Source organism: Lepidochelys kempii, chromosome 2 (genome assembly GCF_965140265.1).
Source record: "Lepidochelys kempii isolate rLepKem1 chromosome 2, rLepKem1.hap2, whole genome shotgun sequence".
Classification (NCBI taxonomy): Eukaryota; Metazoa; Chordata; order Testudines; family Cheloniidae; genus Lepidochelys; species Lepidochelys kempii.
The window spans coordinates 210,074,209-210,091,401 of NC_133257.1; the positions used below are offsets into that span (position 1 = coordinate 210,074,209).

The 17,193-nt window shown below is 44.5% G+C and overlaps 1 long non-coding RNA gene across 1 annotated transcript in view; it reads right to left on the reverse strand.

Annotated features, from left to right (window-relative positions):
• Positions 1–11,229: 11,229 nt before the first annotated feature.
• LOC140907544 (uncharacterized) overlaps positions 11,230–17,193 on the reverse strand; it is a 44,791-nt gene continuing 38,827 nt past the window's right edge. Inside the window, exon 5 of the long non-coding RNA XR_012157528.1 lies at positions 11,230–16,871. This is a non-coding gene — a long non-coding RNA (uncharacterized lncRNA). The remainder of the gene's footprint in view (positions 16,872–17,193) is intronic.

Sequence of the window (17,193 nt, forward strand, 5' to 3'; positions counted from 1 at the left end):
TTGTTTTTCAAGTTGTATACATTTATAAATACTTTAGTACTCCACATTTTTCATAGCAGAGTTTTCCCTCATTGACAGGTTTTGTTGAAATAAATCTTGAGTGGTGAGATTATACTTCTCAAAACACTTGTTCACGTTTGTATGAAAGAATCTAAAGAAAGATTTAGAAATCTAAAACAAAGAATCTAAAATTGCAATAGGACTGATCATGCTACTACGATGGGGTAACTTGGGGTATATTCATGCATACCCTGGGCTCTACATATGGTATATACTGTGGCCATGTTGTCCTATCTACACTGCAAATAAATATGCTGGACAACAAATGTCTGTAAGCATGTCAACAGTGGCAAAGATTTGTAAGCCTGGCCTACACTAGGAAAATTAGATTTTATTTTTCACTAGCAGTGCAGCTCCACTGATGGCAACATGGTGCTAAAATATCAGTCCTGTCTACAGAACAGTCACAACTGGTAGAGCTGCAACCGTGCTGAATTTCGGGTCCTTATTTTGCCAGAACTGATAGCCATAATATACACAGGGTGCCTTCACTATCTCTCCAGTCCAATAGTTTTTGTACTGCTGCAGTAAAGAAGCAAACACGATCAAGCAGGCAGTTCAGAGTAAATGGACTTAGTACTGGTGTACATTCCTCACCCACTTCTCTTTTTGATGTAGCTTGAGGAGTTGAGTTGGTAGCATGAGTAGAGAGGTAATGTTAGTGGTGGTGTTTGCTATCAGCTGGTAATGCTGCATGGAAAGGAAGGTATACAGTAGGACTTAATGTAGCATTGAGCTAGTATCAAGCTAATGCCATTGAATGATGTCCATTATTTAATGTTTTTAAAACTACCTGAACTCTTCTCTTCTTCCTTCTGTGACTAGGAAACAAGATGTAAAAAGCATCTTTAGGAAGGAAATACTTTGTGTTCAGGTGGATTAGTATAAATGTTTACTTTTTTCTTGTTTTTAGTGTGTTGCTATCCAGAATAGAGGTCACACTTAAGAGCTGCCTAACTTATTTGACGTGTTTAGAGTTTTCTTAAGTATAGTTGATACAGCTATGCCATGTATCTCTAGCATTAGGTTCATACTCATCACCCTAATTGCTAAATTATTATTTATTCCTATTGGACTTCATATTTGGGAATCAGACAGTGTAAAGCAAACTCTTATTTCCATATAAGCAAGTTCCTGGCTGAAGAGTCTCCTTCAAATACCACCACTGTGCTTAGCTTAGTGGATGGGGAACTGGATGGCACTAGTTTCAGAGTAACAGCTGTGTTAGTCTGTATTCGCAAAAAGAAAAGGAGTACTTGTGGCACCTTAGAGACTAACCAATTTATTTGAGCATAAGTTTTCGTGAGCTACAGCTCACTTCATCGGATGCATACTGTGGAAAGTATTCTCCACAATATGCATCCGATGAAGTGAGCTGTAGCTCACGAAAGCTTATGCTCAAATTGGTTAGTCTCTAAGGTGCCACAAGTCCTCCTTTTCTTTTTGGATGGGATTAGCATCCCAAGCCCCAGAAGGAAATGAGGTGGAGGTGGGAGCACATGCCGGGAGAATGCAGGTTGGCCCTCCTCATCCTCTGGAGGCTCTATCCATCAATGGACCAGCTGGAGGAGAAGAACTGATTAGCCCCTCACTTTCCCCTTTCATTAATTTAAACCTTAGCCTCAGTCCTTGGGGGAACCTGTTCCTTCCTTCGAAGCCTCTGTTTCAGCAAACTCTTTCTCCTTGTAATTAGTCTCAGAACTGTGTTTTTGCAGATGCTGTGGGTCTGACTGATCACCTGTTATGGGCATCAGGAAAGGAATTTTTCTTCCTCATGGGGCCAAATTGACAGAGGCTTGGTGAAGTTTTTCCACCGTACACACAGCATCTGGGAGGCATAGTTAAATTAAACAGGAGTAGGATTTAGCTAATTAGTGATAGTACAGGATAGGGATGTTAGTTTGTCATAACTTGCAGCCCGTTTCCAGTGTAGTTAAGAGGCTAAAAGGGCCACTCCCAGAAGTAAGACCTGGGATTTTGCTAATTGACCTTGTGTTTATGGGATAGGGGAGTCCTGACCTTTTTAGTACCCTCTGTCCCCCTCACAGGCAGGGGAAGGGTGGGCAGCAGTGAAAGGATTCAGAAGAGTAAGCTAAATTCTAGGGGTAGATTGAGAAGAGTTTATTCTGAGTTATAAGAAAAGGAGTACTTGTGGCACCTTAGAGACTAACCAATTTATTTGAGCATGAGCTTTCGTGAGCTACAGCTCACTTCATCGGATGCATACCGTGGAAACTGCAGCAGATTTTATATACACACAGAGATCATAAAACAATACCTCCTCCCACCCCACTGTCCTGCTGGTAATAGCTTATCTAAAGTGATCATCAAGTTGGGCCATTTCCAGCACAAATCCAGGTTTTCTCACCCTCCATCCCCCCACACACAAACTCACTCTCCTGCTGGTAATAGCCCATCCAAAGTGACAACTCTCTACACAATGTGCATGATAATCAAGGTGGGCCATTTCCAGCACAAATCCAGGTTTTCTCACCCCCTCCACCCCCATACACACACAAACTCACTCTCCTGCTGGTAATAGCTCATCCAAAGTGACCACTGTCCCTACAATGTGCATGGTAATCAAAGTGGGCCATGTCCAGCACAAATCCAGGCTTTCTCACCCCCCCATTTTTTTCCCCCCCGGGACACACACACACACACACACACACACACACACAAACTCACTCACTCTCCTGCTGGTAATAGCTCATCCAAACTGACCACTCTCCAAGTTTAAATCCAAGTTTAACCAGAACGTCTGGGGGGGGGGGGTAGGAAAAAATAAGGGGAAATAGGCTACCTTGCATAATGACTTAGCCACTCCCAGTCTCTATTTAAGCCTAAATTAATAGTATCCAATTTGCAAATGAATTCCAATTCAGCAGTTTCTCGCTGAAGTCTGGATTTGAAGTTTTTTTGTTTTAAAATAGCGACCTTCATGTCTGTGATTGCGTGATGGTGTCCCCTGAATAGATATGTGGGCACAGTTGGCAACGGGCTTTGTTGCAAGGATAAGTTCCTGGGTTAGTGGTTCTGTTGTGTGGTATGTGGTTGCTGGTGAGTATTTGCTTCAGGTTGCAGGGCTGTCTGTAGGCAAGGACTGTCTTGGGAGACAGACCATCATAGGGCCTAATAACATCAGCCACGCTATCAGAGGCTCGTTCACCTGCACATCCACCAATGTGATATATGCCATCATGTGCCAGCAATGCCCCTCTGCCATTTACATTGGTCAAACTGGACAGTCTCTACGTAAAAGAATAAATGGACACAAATCAGATGTCAAGAATTATAACATTCATAAGCCAGTTGGAGAACACTTCAATCTCTCTGGTCACGCAATCACAGACATGAAGGTCGCTATCTTAAAACAAAAAAACTTCAAATCCAGACTCCAGCGAGAAACTGCTGAATTGGAATTCATTTGCAAATTGGATACTATTAATTTAGGCTTAAATAGAGACTGGGAGTGGCTAAGTCATTATGCAAGGTAGCCTATTTCCCCTTGTTTTTTCCTACCCCCCCCCAGACATTCTGGTTAAACTTGGATTTAAACTTGGAGAGTGGTCAGTTTGGATGAGCTATTACCAGCAGGAGAGTGAGTTTGTGTGTGTGTGTGTGTCCCCCGGGGGGAAAAAAAAAGGGGGGGGGGGTGAGAGCCTGGATTTGTGCTGGACATGGCCCACTTTGATTACCATGCACATTGTAGGGACAGTGGTCACTTTGGATGAGCTATTACCAGCAGGAGAGTGAGTTTGTGTGTGTATGGGGGTGGGGGTGGGGGTGAGAAAACCTGGATTTGTGCTGGAAATGGCCCACCTTGATTATCATGCACATTGTGTAGAGAGTTGTCACTTTGGATGGGCTATTACCAGCAGGAGAGTGAGTTTGTGTGGGGGGGCGGGGGGGTGGAGGGTGAGAAAACCTGGATTTGTGCTGGAAATGGCCCAACTTGATGATCACTTTAGATAAGCTATTACCAGCAGGACAGTGGGGTAGGAGGAGGTATTGTTTTATGATCTCTGTGTGTATATAAAGTCTGCTGCAGTTTCCACGGTATGCATCTGATGAAGTGAGCTGTAGCTCACAAAAGCTCATGCTCAAATAAATTGGTTAGTCTCTAAGGTGCCACAAGTACTCCTTTTCTTTTTGCGAATACAGACTAACACGGCTGTTACTCTGAAACCTGTATTCTGAGTTATGAGTTCTCTGTGGGAGTTCTATAATCCCTGTACTGCAACCACTTAAAATGCCTGGTATGTGAGAGTATGGGTGACAGGGTGGGTAGTGTCCCTTCCCTGTGTCAAGTTTAATAAAGTTGCAGTTACTGCTTAAAATCCATTGCACTTACTGCACAGAATGTAGCTGATCATTTTCATCCAAAGCCATTTAAGAGCAGAGGTGTGTTTTTAAGGTTTCAAAACAAATTTTGGGAACTCTGTACATTTCTTCCTTTCTCAGCTTGCTTTTTTATTTCAGAAAGTCAGATTCAGCACTCTCTCTTTTTCTGCTTCACTGGGGTAAGGCAAGAATGAGCAGAGTCTCAAAGGATATTAACCATATCCTTTCCAATGAGAATACTCAAACATACAAGCTTAAAACTTTGATTTTATAAATAGTCTTAACTAAAATTCTATCACTTGACTGTCCAGGAAAACACACAAGCTGTGCAATTACTAGGGCCCTACCAAATTCACGGCCATGAAAAACACAGACTGAGAAATCTGGTCCTTTGTGTGCTTTTACCTTATATTATACAGATTTCACAGGGGAGACCAGCATTTCTCAAATTGGGGGTCCTGACTGAAAAGGGAGTTGCAGGGGTTGCAAGGTAATTTTAGGGGGGTCGTGGTATTGCCACTCTTATTTCTGCACTTCCTTCAGAGCTGGGCGGCCAGAAAGTGGCAGCTGTTGGCTGGGTGCCCAGGTCTGAAGGCAGCACCCCGCCAGCAGCAGTGCAGAAGTAAGGGTGGCAATGCAATACCGTACAACCCTTTCTCCTGTGCTGCTGCCTTCAGAGCTGGGCGGCCGGAGAATGGTGGCTGCTTACTGTGAGCCCAGCTCTGCAGGCAGTAGCTCAAAAGTAAGGGTGGCCATAGCATGCCATCCTTACTTCTGCCCTGCTGCTGGCAGTGGCTCTGACTCTCCAGCTGCCCAGCTCTGAAGGCAGCACTCCTGCCAGCACAGCACAGAAATAAGGGTAGCAGTACCACAACCCCCCCTACAATAACCTTGTGACCACCCCACAACTCCTTTTTAGGTCAAGACCCCTAAAATTACAACACTGAAATTTCAGATTTAGATGGCTGAAATCATGAAATTTATTTTAAAATTCCTATGACCGTGAAATGGACCATGAATTTGGTTGGGCCCTAGCAGTTACAGTCAAAGCACATTCATTTTTAAATTCAAGGGAATGCTCATAGTAAGCACTTTTTTGCTGTAATTGTTCAGTTCTAGTCCTGAGTTATTAATTCCCAACTCTGGTTCACGATACAGTAAATAATATAACCAAAATTAATGATCTGGAGGATGGCGTGGATTGCACCCTCAGCAAGTTTGCAGATGATACTAAAATGGGAGGAGTGTTAGATACGCTGGAGGGTAGGGATAGGATACAGAGGGACCTAGACAAATTAGAGGATTGGGCCAAAAGAAATCTGATGAGGTTCAACGAGGACAAGTGCAGAGTCCTCATTTCGGGAGGAAGACTGCCAGGCACTGCTACAGACTAGGGACCGAGTGGCTAGGCAGCAGTTCTGCAGGAAAGGACCTAGAGGTTATGGTGGACGAGAAGCTGGATATGAGTCAACAGTGTGCCCTTGTTGCCAAGATGCCTAATGGCATTTTGGGCTGTATAAGTAGGAGCATTGCCAGCAGATGGAGGGACGTGATCATTCCCCTCTATTCGGCATTGGTGAGGCCTCATCTGGAGTACTGTGTCCACTTTTGGGCCCCACACTACAAGAAGGATGTGGAAAAATTGGAAAGAGTCCAGCGGAGGGCAACAAAAATGATTAGGGGGCTGGAGCACATGATTTATGAGGAGAGGCTGAGGGAACAGGGATTATTTAGTCTGCAGAAGAGAAGAATGAGGGGGGATTTGATAGCTGCTTTAAACTACCTGAAAGGGGGTTCCAAAGAGGATGGCTCTAGACTGTTCTCAGTGGTAGCAGTTGACAGAATGAGGAGTAATGGTCTCAAGTTGCAGTGGGGGAGGTTTAGGTTGGATATTAGGAAGAACTTTTTAACTAGGAGGGTGGTGAAGCACTGGAATGGGTTACCTAGGGAGGTGATGGAATCCCCTTCCTTAAAGGTTTTTAAAGTTAGGCTTGACAAAGCCCTGGATGGGATGATTTAGTTGGGGATTAGGTCCTGCTTTGAGCAGGGGGTTGGACAAGATGACCTCCTGAGGTCCCTGATATTCTATGAGTCTATGAATCTTTATGGACTGATACCTAAATGTGCTGACCACAAACTGTCTAAATGCAACATGTACATAGATTGCAGGATTTAACCAATCTGAAATCTTCAGAAGCAAGTATGCTTGATTCTCTTTAATAATTTGTCATTAGTGTGTTGAAATATACTGTGCATTGTTACAGAACACTTTTTCCCCTAAAGATCTCAAATGTGGCTAAGTTTTTGTATTTCACAAATGGGAACGTTGGGGCAGAGATGTGGGCAGTGCCATTGACACTCTAGGAACTGGAACATGGGATTCCTTACAGCTACCAGTAGTTCTGTACAACGCCTCAACCACATGGCTTTTAAAGAACACGGCCTTTAAAGAACAAAGCTAATAGTATGCCCATCACCTTTTTATATGGACTTTGTATTTGGCAAATGGAAAATTGTATGATCAGATAAGTCCTGTTCCTTTTACCATATTTATGCATCCTGTGCAAGCACGCAAAACTATCTTCTTTTATTAATATGTTCTAGGATGTCATATTACACAGATAAATACATGTGCATATTTAACACTGCAAAACAAGGTGGTAAATAATGAATAATCAACCGTTCAATGTCCAGATACATTACCTTGGTCATTATTGCTTTATGAGAAGATGTAACAGAGAGCAATAGACAGACAATATCTGAACATATAAACATATAAACTTGTATAGGAAAAGAGAATGGCTTGCTGTTAAGGGGGGAAATTTTGGGGTGGCCTAGCAGTTTCCTTTTTTATAAAAGGGATTGGAAGATAAAAATGTGTTACCTCTTTTCACTCTAATAAGGAGTTCCAAAATAGAACAAATTAGGAAAGCAGAAGGTGGTGGGGGGAGGAGGTGGTCTGGTAGGACTGCTTCATGCAAACGTTTAAAATACGACACGTTATCAAAAGGTGATTGAAGCAAAAAATACCCATGTGTGGGAGAGCATGTGACCTTAGATTGCCTTTTGAAAGGAGACGATTACATGCTGGAAAAAGCAAGTAGGTGAATGAAGACAGGCTGGAATGCTCTTTTCTGGGATAAGTGGCTTCTTATTCCTTTAGTTCTCTTAGTTGCAGATGATTACCCAAAGCAAAGAGCTTGAAACCAGATGTTCTTGGTTTCAGATCCAATTTGTAATCTACTTCTAAGAGTATCTGAATTTCCCTCTGCATAATCAAGAGTAGAGGCATGACACCCCCGCCCCCATGCTACTTGGATTTTGTGATTTTTATTTTTTAAGACAAAATGAGAAAAAGGAAGCTACTTTTAATTGGCTTCGTAACTTTTCTTCTTGCCAGAATCAATGGTACTTTTTGCTGATTAAACATATGTCATTATTCTAGCTGTTCAGTGCTGGAATAAACCAAACCTCAAAGATGCCAATAGCTTGCCAGGTGTACTGTGACTCAGGCAAGTACTGTAGGTCCTTCAGTAGCTAGGCCTTATAAGCACTAGTGCTGGTGGGTCCCAATAACCACTCAGACAAAGTCCTAAGGGAAACAGTATATTAGTAGCATTGTCAGGAAAAGGTTGCAGATACCCACGGTACAGAGGCTTAAACAGTTACAGTTCAAAGTGAGCAGCAATGGTTCTATGAGTTCCTGAGGCAGTTCAACTGAAAATTAGGACTCATCAGCCCTACTGCCTAGGCTGCTTTGCCAGTCAAGTCTCTATTTCAGGCAAATAGGAGCTTGCCAGTTTCCAGGCCAGGCTAACATCGTCTATACTTAAAATGCCACAGGGGAAGGTGGCACTTCAGCGTACGCGTTACCTATGTCGACAGGAGGGATTCTGCTTGGCGGCAGAATTCTTCCATTGACCTGGTGCTGTCCAGACAGAGCATTATGTTGGGTTACCTACGCTGCACAAGGGTGTGGATTCTTCCCATCCCTGAGCAATGTAGTTATGAGGACCTAATTTTCTACTGTAGACCAGGCGTTAGTGGTGTCTCTCTCAAAGAGACCCCTCAGCATTGGCTCCCTGCCCAGTCACAACTGCTCCCCTATAAACCTTGTCTTGAGCTACCCAGCCACACAGCTGCTGCTTCCCAAAAGCCCCCAGTCACTTCCCAGTCAAGGTCCTTACTCCTTCTTGGCCAGGGGAAAAGGAAGCATAGTGAGGAGGGGGCTGATGGGAAATGTAGTTTCTTGTCCAAAAGTTCCTGGTAATTTCCTGGGCCCTCATCCTTGCTCCTACCTGGCCAGGAGCAAGTGTTATGCTTATAAGAAGCAAATGGAATCTTTTTAAAGGGGATAAGGCCGTAAGCTGTGTTTATTGAGAGTACAATTTAAGCATTAAAATCAGCATATGCTTCCATTCTCTCTCACACACACACACAGGCCCATGGCAATACACCCTTCTTTTATAGTGATAAGTTCCCATACATGTGACCTTGCTGTATCACACCGGAGCTGTCAATCACGAGGTATTCAAGGTTCCTCTTACTTAGCATTATTTTGAGTTGTTACTGGGAGGATCCGCAGCTGTTTCTTATCTCGTCTCTTTGGCTCAACTCCTTATCTTGTCCTTGGGGCATATGCCTTTGCTTTAGGGTCGTCAATCTGCCATCTGGGTAATTGATAATTAAGTTGATGCCTCTTGACTCCTCCACTCCCTTCTTGACCACCTGGCCCAGTTGTCCTTTCTCAGTTAATTACCATACAGTCACACCAAATAGTAAATAAGGCAATTACAGCCATAAAACTTCTTCTAAGAACACATGTAAACACAATCAGAAAAAAATAAACTCAGAACAATTTCTTCTTACTAATTCAAAACTAGCAAAATGGAGTACAATTTTACTTGAGACAATTTCTTCCCATTCATGTTTTGGCCTACACAAGTGGGATCAGACTGACCAAGTCTCCCAGTATGTTAAGGAGACTCCCATTGGCAACCAGAAAATTCCCAGCTCCTGATTTAATAATGTTATCTCCTGCATAAAAACTAAATTACCCAGAATTGTATGTCAGTCACACAAGTGCATCAGCCCCCTTCCCTCTCTTTGAATCAGGAGAGAGACTGGTGTGGCTGAAGTACAAGATTCTGGGTAATGTAGTTGATCTCTGCTCTGTTTTTGCTGATTCTTCCAGTGCAGAAGGGGCATAGTTGGCTGGGCTCAGTGGCCAATGGCAGGTGGAGGAGGGCAGATTTGAAGTTTGGGGCTGCAATGGTGTTGCACAGCATGAGGTGGAAGGGGGCGGGGAGGGGCAGGTGCAGTGAAGCTTGGGGGGAGTCATGCCCTATTCTTGCCCAGGCCTTGGCTGCAGCAGGGGAGGAACGGATGTTCAGGGCGGGGAGAACAGCCCCACTCACCCTAGAACTCAGTGTAGTATGGGGTCTTGGAGATCAGGCAAAGGGTTCATGCTATTTTCTCCCAAAATCTTTGGGTGCAGTGGGAGGGTGATTGGAGAGGAGATAATGCCCCTTCCTCTCCTGGGACTTGCTGCGGCATAGAGGGGGCAGGGTTGGTTCTTTTCTGCTACATGCATTCTCCTGAGAGCAACTGTCTCTGCTTCCCCAGGTGTAACAGCAGCCCTGCCTGCCTTCCTCCCCAAATACTGCCTATAGCCAAGTGTATAGCCCTGCTGGGATGGGGCCCTGCACGGCGGGAGGGGATGACAACTCTGCTCACCTCACTGTGTGTTCTATGGTATGTAAGGCACTGGGTAGGGGTGGAGGTTGAGACTGAATGGGGGCATTAGTGGGGGAAGCAAGGGCATGGCAGTGTTGATGGGGCTGGAGGGAGGTGGGGCTAGCAGTGGGCGTGTTGGTGGGGCGGGGAGAAGGATGCTCCTTGAAATTAATTTGAAAATGTTGGTCTGTATGAAGGGATGTGCAGTGGGGAGGGGCTGATGGCAGTTGTTGTCTGCTGCGTAGCAGAACCATCACACATAGAAATTCTAGTTAAGTTCATCCTTTCTTATATTTCTTAAACATTTTAGCATAAGCTGGTTTGGCGGCAAGCTCTGCATTGAGCAGCATTAGAAGATACTGTGCTTCAAACACCAGCAGTGGTTGGCCTACGTTCGGTTGGTTTTTAACAAAGACAAATAAAAACACATACCTATCATCCCCCCCAATCGCTTTGCTTATATATTCTTATCCCTTTCCTCCAGCCATAGTCTATCTTTTGTGTAATTGGACTGTGTGATGTGGCTTCCTGCATATATGGACAGCACCTATCCCAATGGGGCCCTAATCCTGAGGGGAATTTTTAGGTGCTGCTGCAACACAAATAATTCCATGTAATATTTTGTTACCTTCACTTTTTCACTATGATGTAGTGAATTTATTCAGCCACATTGCTCTTTTCTAAAGCCCAGAAGGATTCATACTTTTACATTACAATCTGTTACTCATGTATATACACATGACAGAAACCTCTGATTTTCATAATTAAATCTATGAATAGATCTTGGATTAAATAGCTTCCAAGAGTTTTCACAATCTGCAGCTGCTTAACTTGCTGCATTTTCAAGGTAGGCTCAACTTGTTGGAGGCTGCTTCACTACAACAGAAGCTTTCCGAGCTGCTTCCAGATCTTGCTCATGCTGTAGATAGATAAGGCCTTTAAGCAAAGGAGCAATTCAGTGTAATTTGAGCAGGACCAGCCCACAACATTTTGGCACCTGGGGCGGGGAGCTCAAATGATGCCCCCATGCCACCTTGCTTGGGCCAAAACTTTGAAAGGTCTCGATTCTGCCTTCTTCCTGTTCTTCTACTCTCATGGTACTGCTCTGCTACCTACCCCAATAAAAAAGAACTAACAACTTAAAATGCCTCGTTCAAAAATTTTAAGTAACACTTAACTTTCAAATGCCTGAACAGGAAATGTAACTTTTCTTGTCTGCATAGTAAACATTGGCATTTTTATTTGTTTGAATAATCAAAGTGGAGCTTTCCGTGCCTTCTTGGTTGCAAAGATTTGAACTGCTGAACGTCCACAGTCTGGGCCAGCTTATGCTCTATTGAGATGGGTGCAAGGCCGACCAGCCTCTCCTGTGTCATTGTGGAGCATAGATGTGTTTTTATTAACTTCAGCTTGGAGAAGCTGCGTTCTCCAGTGGCAACTGTTACAAGAAGTATTAGGAGTATGCCCAGAGCAACAAAAGCATTTGGAAAGAGGGTGGTCATCTTATTTGTGCACATATATTCCAGAACAGTCTTTGGAGTTGATCCTGCTGAAATGTATCATGAAAAGGCTTTCAGTTCATCACCTAAACCACTCGCATCAATATCACGCATGTCATTTTGTGTCAACACTGTCTCTAGTGCAATGCATTGCTGGTGTAGGTCTTCTTCGGGTATAGTGAGGAGTTTTGGAATATCATACAATGTCCCAAATATACTGCTGTGTTCCTTGAGCTACATGAAACATTCTTCAACTGACTGTATTGCACAATCTAGCACCTGGTTAAAGAATTCAGCTTTGAATTGTTGTTTGGGGTCTCTTATGGAATTATCCCGTGCCTCGTAATCAAAATGTTGTCGTCTTTGGTGATTCTTGTATTCTTGAATGGGTGGGAAAATAGCTTCAGTGTGAAGTTCCTCCGCCAACTTCTGTGCACTCTTCAGAACGTTTTGAAATCCCTCATCTGACTGGTAAGACTGTAGGTATGACTTTGCTTTCTCCAGATGTTTCATTGCTCCAGATATTTCAAAGTCAACACCTTGGAGTCTCTTGCTTACAACATTTATTTCAAACAGTATGTCATACCACAACACTAAGCCACACAGAAATTTGAAGTTATGTATGTTTTTGGTAATTCCATTTCCCTCTGCCACTGTTCTCCCACAAACAGTTCCTGTCATAGCATGATCCTCCATAATGGCAATTATGGCATCATCTATCTTTCCAATTTGGTGTTTGATAGGCTTTATTGCCTCCACTCGACTTTCCCATCGTGTGGCACTCAGTGTTTTCAGTGTCAGAGAGGATGTTCCCAGATGTTGCTTCAAAATTTGCCATCAATGGGTTGATGCAGAGAAAAATACATAGATGCTTTGAATTACATTTAAAAATTCAGCAGCCTTACTAGAAGCTGATGATGCATCACTGACCACCAAGTTCAATGAATGAGAACTGCATGGGACAAAAAAAGCTCGCGGGTTTAACTCTCCGATCCGTGGCTGCACTCCTCTGATCTTTCCTCTCATGTTGGCACCATTATCGTAGCCCTGACCTCTCATGTCAGCTATCGCAATTCCCGTATCTTCCAGCTTTTTAAGAAGCACATTTGTCATACCAGCTCCTGTAGTATCATCAGTGCCAATAAATTCTAGAAAATGCTCTCTGACAGTCACCATTGCAGGGACATTTTCACTACGTTCCATTGTTGTTACAAAACGCACCATTAAAGTCATTTGTTCCGTATGGCTGATGTCAGGTGTGCAGTCCAGAATAACAAAGTAATATCTTGCTGACTTCAGATCTGCCACAATCTTCTGTTTGACTTTTGTTGCCAGTAACTGTATGATCTCATTTTGAATTGTTTTTCCACGGTAGTGGTGTGTGTAAATTTCTTGGGTGATGACCCTTCTTAGATGCTCCTGGAGTACAGCATCAAACTCAGCCATCAACTCCACAATTTTAAGGAAGTTTCCATTGTTCAGTACATACAGCTGATCTGAAGTGCCCCACAGTGCTAGGGTTTTGGATAGCAAGCAGTCTCACAATGGCAATGATCCTTTTCAGAACATTTTGCCAGTAAGGAGACTGATGCAATCTTCTCTTGATGCTGATCATCTATGGTGGCCTTTAACCTTAGTCTCATCTCAAGCTCTTTCCACCTCTGGAATGCTCTCTGGTGATTTGCTGCCTTCTCATGCCAGATTTCTAGCCAGATTTTTCCAGTCCTTTGTTCCAGTAGAACCCGATGTGGCTGGAAGAGTTTGCAACAAAAACAGTATGCAGCATTCTGGGTTTTTGAGTACATAAGCCATGGCCTCTCCATTTTGTCACCATTGGGGATTTCACGCCAGTAATATGTTGGATGAAAACTTCTATTTTCATGGTCTTTGGGGAACATGAAGTTTTTCACTTGCTGTGGCCCATGAAGTACAAGGAAGTCCCTCAGGCTACTGCTCAAGTGGGTCCACGGTCCTGGATCAACTAGACTTAAGAAACTAAACTCAGCAGCAGCTGTTTCTTGTGCCTCCACCACAAGTTTCTCTGATCTACACTTTTGTTCAGGAATGTGCATGGTTACATCCATTTGAGATGGAGGTATGGCTGCTGCAGAAGCTGCCAGGTCACCTGCACTCTGACTAATTGGAAGATCAGGCATCTCCTCACCCTCACATCCTCACTGGGGCGGGAAGACTCACTGTGAACATTTGTGTCTATGTATCTCAGGAGAGCTCCTTCCTGCTTAGATAGAAAAGTTTCCTTTGCTTTTTTTCTTTTTCTGAATGCTGCCCCAGAGGGGCATTTTCTTCTTTCACTCATGACTGCTGTTCTGTGCCAGCTACAGTGGCTCTCAACACTCAGTTGAAGAGGACAAATAAGCAGGCTGGTAGCAGGGCCTGAGTGAGGGAAGATATCAGCGTCTTAAGGGCCTAACTGGCTCCTACTACTTCAGTTGACTGCCTGTTCTCCTCAAGTGGGTTCAGGGAAGCAACAGGAAACAGGAAGCTCCCTGAGAAGCTGGTGTTAATCAGTCCAGGCTCCTGGGGGTGCTAGAAAGATATATAAGAGGCTCCTCCTCTCTCTCCCTGCAGCTCCTGCTGCTTTCTGTTATTCCCTCTCACCTTTTCTCCTGCGTGCCTGTTATGTCTCTTGTGCCCTCCTTCTTCCAGCACAGCACTCCACCATCTCTGTGCATCTAGAGCAGAGAGAATACATATGCACCAGCAGCAGAGACAATTTTCTACACTCTGGGTCCTAGTGGCACCCCTCCGGTCCTCCCCCCCAAGTCTGGCACCTGAGGCGGCTGCCTCAGTTCGCCTCATGGTAAGGCCAGCCCTGAATTTGAGTGTTGCATACATGTTACACTGTTTTCCTGTTTGAGTGATTGCACATGTGCATTCCATTCTTGCATGCAGATGTGCTCTGAGTACAGTCGCCGGAAATTTTTCCCTCAGTGGTACCCATCAGGGCAGCTCAAGTGCTATCTGCTGCTGTGTGCCACTTGCATCAATATATAGGCCCATCCGATCCTGAGCCCCCTCAGTGCCTTCTTAGGGCTTGTCTACATTTACCAGGGGATCGACACGTGGCGACTGATGTATCAATGGTCGATTTAGCAGGTCTAGTGAAGACCTACTAAATTGACCGCAGATCACTCTCCCGTCGATTCCTGTACTCATCTCAACAAGAAGCGCAAGGGGTGTCAACGGGAGAGAGTCTCCTATTGACATAGCATAATGTGGACCCCATGGTAAGTAGATCTAAGTACATTGACTTCAGCTATGTTATTCACATAGCTGAAGTTGTGTAACTTAGATCGATCTCCCCCCTGTAGTGTAGACAAGGCCTCACTGCCTGTGAGACTTGCTGAAGCTCCTGCTCTTGCTTTTGCAGGTGCTCTCAGTGGACTGTATTCTCTTGTAGTTTATTGTAAATAGTTCAGTGTTTGTTGAGTTAGTTAGCTTTTTAGGGTTTTGATTGATTCCTGGTGCCGAGGGATGCCTCAGTCACCCGGCTTCAGGTCCCTATGTTTCCTGCAGTAATGCTATGCCCATAAGCAACCCACACTCAAGTTGCTTGAAGTGCCTTGGGGAAGCTCATACAGAGGAGTGTTGCCAAATTTGCAGTGATTTTTAAGTCTCACACAAAGAAAGATTGTGAGTAGAAGCCAGCCTAAAATTTCTACTTGTGGAGGCAGCCTTGAGACCTCCATCTGAGCCAGGTCAGTCAGACTTGGCGCTGAGTGCCTCAGCGTTGGTAAGGAGTTTGCCTCCTGCCATGCCTGAGTGCCAGCATTCACCATCCCCAGTGCCTAACAAGAGGCACAAGAAGCAGTCTGATCAAAGCAGGAGATCCCTGGCTCCAAAGTTTGCTACGCATGGTGTTAAGAGTACAGTGCAGTCTATTCAGTACCACAGAAGATGGCAACATTGAATCCTGTGCCTAGGCAGGTTCTGTCAAGTCTAGAGCCAGAGTGGCTCCTTCCACGTCCACAGCACTACACAATACTGACACTCTCTCAGTACCAACCCCACTGGAGGCGTTTGCAGCTGCCAGGGACACCCTGACTCTGTCAGTGCCGGTACAAGAGTTGGCCATTGGCAGTACAAGAGTTGACACTATCAGCACTGGCAGACACAAGAGAACCAGCAGAATTGCTACAGTGCTGGGTATCTTGCCAGCCTCATGTAGGCATGCCCTTCAGTACCATCAAAGGGATAACCCATGATGCTTGCTTCTCTGAAGGCCTCTCCACTTTGGCTCTGATCTCCAGCACCTTCTAGAACTGCGCCTCTGTGGTCAGCACAAGGAAAGTCAGCTTCTTCCATGTCAGAGATTGGGTCGTACATTTACCATCGTTGGAGCAACTCTCACTACATCTCCTCTAGGTGTTTCCACCCTTCCATGGATCCTGTCAAAAAAGTACCGTCGAGTGGTTGGCCAGTAGGTCACTGAGAGCCTACAGCTGTTCATGGCCTTTTTGGAATCAGTGAGATTTCCCCCTATTTCCAGGCACTTCTATTCGGTGGCATCAAAAAGGTGTATATATATATAGCTTCCAACTGCTGCAACATATGGAAGTGAACCACTCCAGTCCCTTTGGATCCAGGTTTTGTTTTCCATTGACAGTCCCTTTCTTAGTTTCAGTTGTTGTAGTTCTTAGCATGTAGTATAGTTTAAGCATACTGATAAGTGTAGATAGTTTAGTATAGTTGGTAGGATGGTGGAACCGAAGAAAAAGCTGGGATTTAAGAGATGTGCTTCGTGCCCAACTGTCTTCCTGGCATCAGACAACTGTTAGGTGCCTGAAGTGCCTGGGGGAAGGTCATTCAATTTCTGGGTGTCCCATTTGCTGCACACTCAGAGCATGCAAAGAGAGGAAGAATAGAGTTCTTTAGGAAGCTCTATCTGCTAAACCCTCTGGTTCCGGATGGATATCAGATCCAAAGCCTAAGATACTGGATTTGGCTCCTGTGGCTTCCTCCAGGACTAAGCTGCCTAAACATTCCAGGATGTTAGGCTCCATCTGACTCCATTTAACTTTGAAGAGCTGAGTATTTTTCTGGATCTGATGCTTCCCAGGTCTCTGCTCCTGTACTGGGACCATCCTTAGATCCAAAGGGAACTTTTACACTAGTGGTTGATATGAGTCTGAACATTCCTTGGGCTGAGTGAGAGGAAGATGGTGATGAGGAAGAGACTGGAATTGTGGGTTCTGAGGTCTGCATCTTCACCTGAAGAGGGAAGAAGAGCAGAGGAGATTTAGCCTTTCTCAAGATCCATCTATGCTTCCTAAGACTCCTACAGCAGTGGTTCTCAAACTTTTGTACTGGTGACCCCTTTCACATAGCAAGCCTCTGAGTGCGACCCCCTTATAAATTAAAAACACTCTTTTTTATATTTAACACCATTATAAATGCTGGATGCAAAGCAGGTTTGGGGTGCAGGCTGACAGCTTGCGACCCCCATATAATAACCTCACGATCCTCCTGAGGGGTCTTGACCTCCATTTGAGAACCCCTCTCCCCCTGTCAGATCTTTCTGATCTTATATCTC